This window comes from Notamacropus eugenii, chromosome 5 (genome assembly GCF_028372415.1).
Source record: "Notamacropus eugenii isolate mMacEug1 chromosome 5, mMacEug1.pri_v2, whole genome shotgun sequence".
Taxonomy (NCBI): domain Eukaryota; kingdom Metazoa; phylum Chordata; class Mammalia; order Diprotodontia; family Macropodidae; genus Notamacropus; species Notamacropus eugenii.
The window spans coordinates 425891978-425897117 of record NC_092876.1 but is presented as its reverse complement, the minus strand read 5'-3'; the positions used below and the strand labels follow the sequence as shown (position 1 = coordinate 425897117).

General features: G+C 41.7%; 1 pseudogene; it reads left to right on the top strand.

Annotated features, from left to right (window-relative positions):
* Positions 1 to 202: 202 nt before the first annotated feature.
* Positions 203 to 1244, top strand: LOC140507104 (DNA repair protein RAD51 homolog 1 pseudogene; annotated as a pseudogene).
* Positions 1245 to 5140: the final 3896 nt, after the last annotated feature.

Below are 5140 nucleotides of genomic sequence, written 5' to 3'. Positions count from 1 at the left end.
ATTATTTCAAGTAGTTTTTTAGTTGATTCTCTAAGCATACTGTCATATCATTTGCAAAGAATGATTATGTTGGAGTTTAGCGGGATTTCCAAACTCGAAGGGCGCCGTCGAAGTGAGCAGGAGAGCGCGCGCTGGGGGCGGGATCGCGCGGGACTGGAACCGAAACTCGCAGAAGGTGGTCAAGCACCGAACACTTAGGACAATGGCCATGCAGATGCAATTTGAAGCTACTGCGGACACTTCAGTGGAAGAAGAGAACGTTGGCCCACAGTCCATTTCACAACTAGAGCAATGTGGCATAAATGCCAAAGACTTGAAGAAATTGGAAGAACCTGGATACCACACAGTTGAGGCTGTTGCCTATGCACCAGAGAAGGAACTAATAAATATTAAAGGCATTAGTGAAGCCAAAGCTGATAAGATCCTGGCTGAGGCAGCTAAATTGGTCCCAATGGGTTTCACTACTGCAACTGAATTTCATCAGCAGCGGTCAGAAATGATACAGATCACCACTGGCTCCAAAGAGCTCGACAAGCTGCTGGAAGGTGGGATTGAAACTGGGTCCATCACAGAGATATTTGGGGAATTTCGAACTGGGAAGACTCAGATTTGTCACACACTGGCTGTTACCTGTCAGGTCCCAACAGACCGACATGGTGGCGAAGGGAAGGCCATGTACATTGATACTGAGGGAACCTTCCTGCCAGAGCGATTGCTGGCAGTGGCTGAAAGGTATGGCCTGTCTGGCAGTGATGTCCTGGATAATGTGGCGTATGCTCGAGTCTTCAACACTGATCACCAAACCCAGCTCCTCTATCAGGCTTCAGCCAGAGTTGTTAATTGTGGATAGTGCTACAGCCCTCTATCAGACGGATTACTCTGGCCGAGGGGAGCTATTAGCCAGACAGATGCACTTAGCCAGGTTCCTCCAGATGCTCCTTTGACTTGCTGATGAGTTTGGTGTGGCAGTGGTGATCACTAATCAGTTGGTTGCCCAGGTAGATGGGGCAGCCATGTTTGCTGCAAATCCCAAAAAACCCATTGGAGGAAACACCATTGCACATGCCTCAACAACCAGACTGTACCTAAGGAAAGGAGGAGGAGAAACCAGGATTTGCAAGATCTATGACTCTCTCTGCCTTCCTGAGGCTGAAGCTATGTTTGCCATTAATGCTGATGGAGTGGGAGATGCCAAAGACTGAGGCACTACTTTGATTTTGCTTATAAAACTTGAGTGTTTCCTTACGAATAGGACTGTTCACTGGTATCCTTCACAGGCCTTTTCCTGTTGTGACAGCCCCAGAAGAGACTTCCTTGAAAACAGCCATTGTATTTGCCCTTCTGAAGGTGTAAACAGGAGATCAGCACTCAGGAACCCTGATCCGAAATGTTGATTCCTTCTGAGCTTACTGATCTCTATGTGACTTCTCTGGTCCTTGAGGGAGGTGAGCAGCAGCTCTTCCCATAACACTATCTTTAAGTGGTCATAAGATTTCCATTCGTCTGGAATATCTTTTTTTTTTTAAAACATGTGGCTGCAACTGGACTGAGAACTTGAAAAAAAACTGGGCCCTTTTCCCCCTACTGTCTTTAATGATGAAAATTAAATGGACCAGGGCCATAACGCAAAAGTGTCAAATAATCTCCTCCTTATCCCAAGTTTCTCCCAGGGTCTTGTTTCTCTGACAGTAAAATTCACCTGGAAGTTGTTAGGCATCTGAATTACTGTTGGGATTTTCTACATAAGTATTTGTACCCATTGAGGGAAGTCTTTTTCTTTGAAGGAAACAAGTTGAATAGGAGACCTGGATTAATGAGGCCACTTGCTTGGTCCCAACTCAGCTCTTCCTTTACTGCTTACGGTAAAGTTCTTGGCTCTTGGGCATTTCAGGAGCCTTGGCAAAGGGATTTGAGCCCAAAAATGAAATACATGCTGGAAGTTGGGTTTTTGAGGGCTTCTTCTGTTGGCTAAATTAAACATCCTATGTTGAGGCCTTATATTAGCTAAATATTGTAAGATAAGTTTTCTCTACCACCTTGCTGTTGATTGATTTATTTACTGCTTTGTTAATGGAAGGGGGCATATATTTAGGGTCTTGTTTTAAAATCCAGATGATTGAATCCTATTCTCAGCAGCTGTGAGGGGAATAAGAAAGGGGGCAGAATCCCCATCTTTACTGCTAGCAGTGGGGTAAGGGAAGAATGAAACATGATCACAGAATATATAGCTTTTTATCCAAAAAAAAAAAAAAGTGATTATGTTGTTTCCTCATTGCCCATTCTAATTTCTTCCATTTCTTTCTTTTCTTATTGCTATAGCTAATATTCCTAGTACAATATTGAATAATAGAGGTGATAATGGGCTTCCTTGCTTCACCCCTGATCTTACTGGGAAGACTCCTAGCTTATCCCCATAACAGATGAAGCTTGCTCATAGTTTTAGATAAACATTACCTATCATTTTAACAAAAATACCTTTTATTCCTATGCTCTCTAGTGTTTTTAACAGGAATGGACAGTGCTTGTAGGCAGTTGTAGGGATGGAAAATCTCACTGGGGCAAAACAAAACAAAGCAAATAATAAAACAAGGTTCAAAATTCCAAAATGGGGAGGAAAATGTAACAGAAAATTGGATTGGAGTATGGAGTATGATTGAGTATAAGCCTACAGGGCCATACCATGGAGCATTTGTGGAGGTAATCTGAACTGTCCTAGTTATTTCCAGAGACATGTTTTTGGTTCAGCATCAAAAGTCTTTAAATTTGGGATGACACAGCAACTCTTTATTCATCCCTTGGTTGATGCTGATGTCAAAGGAAGTTGTGTTAAAGAGGACAGGACATGACATTCAAAAAGAAGAGCTGCCTGTTGCAATCTAAGGGTGCTAAGAACCCCAAAAATCAAGGGGAAAAGGCTCCAGTGAATGCCAGAAATTTGGGTTCAGGTCCCAGAGACACAGTCTTTTCCTTTTAGGAGTCTAGTGTGAATCCCATCCCCCATCACTGCCCACTTGGTAAACTTTTAAAAGAGAGAAAACTTTTCAATCCCTATCTAAATTATATCTCCCATGTTCTGCCCACCCTTTTCCCCTAGCAATTGGCCAAGCAACCTTTGAAGGTCTTTAAGGCCAAAGAAGTCACATTTCTTCCCTTTAATTTCCACCCAATTAGTCCTAGTACTGTCATTTCTTGCAGAAAAGTATAAATTTCTTGAGGGCAAGCAGGTATTGTCTCCATCATTATGGAATTGAACCAGAAGACACTTGGGTTCTCCTACAGCTCTACCTATGGATCTATAATTCTATAATCTAATGGTCAGAATAACTACACAGTAAAAACTGCAAAGTAGATGACATTAAGTGTATATGAGAGAAGTACAAAAAAAACTTCATCAAATGCCTTGATAAATTCACATTATTTGAAAGTCATTCTTCTGACCCCTTCATTCAACTCCCAACACTGTAAAGTGCTATGGTAGGCCCTGAAGGGGACACAAGTATAAATGAGATACTTCTCTTTTTTAAATTCAAATACATTTTCAGAATAAAAGAAGTTATGCATCTTTACTTTTAAGTTTTAGAACATTTCTTAGTTCCAAACTTGGAATCAAAATGATTTGGGTTTTAATTCTGCCTCTGACATTTTAGTTGTTTGCAATTTACATAATGGGTCTGAACATTGGTTTCTTTGGCTGTAAAGTAGGGACAATAGCTGTATTGCCTACTTCATAGAGTTATATAGGGCTCAAATACATAATACAGGGTGTCCCAAAAGCCTTAGAGCTTTAATAGCATGAAACAAACTAACTGAGACTTTGGGAACACCATATATATATATATATATATATATATATATATATATATATACACACACACACACACACATAATATGTATATATACACATACATATATGTATGCATACATACATGAAAATGTGTGTAAACATATACATGCATGTATGTAATTATATATCCATATACAGACATGCATATGTATGTGTGTATGTGTGTACACACATATAGTCCTAGAAAATGTCAGATTTGTGGATTGTCTTTTTGATAGGAAAGAATGAGGGATGTAAACCTGGGTGCTGGTTCATTCAATTCAATTCAACAAACATTTATTATGTGGGCAGCTAGATGACTCAATGGAAAGAGGGCTGGGCCTGCAGGGAGCCTATAGTTCAAATTTGGCTTCTATTAGACACTTACTAGCTCTATGATCTTGGGCAAGTCATTTAATATCAGTTTCCTCAGCTGTAAAATGGGAGTTACTAGCACCTACCTCCCAGGGTTGTTCTGAGGACCAAATGAGATCATCTTTGTAAAGCACCTGGCACACAGGTGGCTCTTGTCCTTCTTCCTCAAAGAGGACCAAAATGACATCACTGCGTTAGAGTCAAGTTACAACGCTATAGGTTATGGCAGATCAGACCACAGTGGGTCAGGCACAAATAATCCATTTGGAGTGGATTCTCTAAATTTACACATCTTGCATTTCTTTTGAGCTACTTCAACCGTGCTTTGCTCAGAGGACAGCATCTTTCTGATGAGGGGAGTACCTCCCATATCACACAATCAACTCCAAAGTTCTTAAGAGAGACCTCCAGCGTCTTTGGTATGGCTTCTTCTGAACACCATGTGAACACCTGTCCAGTGGGAGTTCACTATTTTATTAGTCTTTTAGATAAGCGTACTTTGTCATTCAATCACGCAGTAAGCATGACATCAATGCTTTATTGGAGTTTAGGTCCACGCCCTAGGGGCTGAGAGTTCAAAGATGAAAAAATTATAATCCCTTGACCTCAAGCACCTTCCTTTATCTGAAACTCTAAGACGGGAGTGGTCAGAACAAATTCAAGGGCTCGTCACTTTTAGCTAAAAAGAATGAGGAAAAGTCTCAAGCACAAGACGGAATTTGAACTACATAAATGGCCAAGGCTGGGGCTGGGGCTGGGGCGCTGGGTCTCCGCCCTTCAGTTACAGTAATCTCAGTGTAGCCCCAAGTCGCAGCACCTCGGAGATTTCCCACAGTGGAGAAAAGGGGCGGGTGTCCCTTTAACTTCACTTCCTTTCCCCTCCTTCTGCTGGGTTCCCCTTTTCTCCCCAGTTCCCTTCGGGGAGGAGGAGGGGGCGGGGGA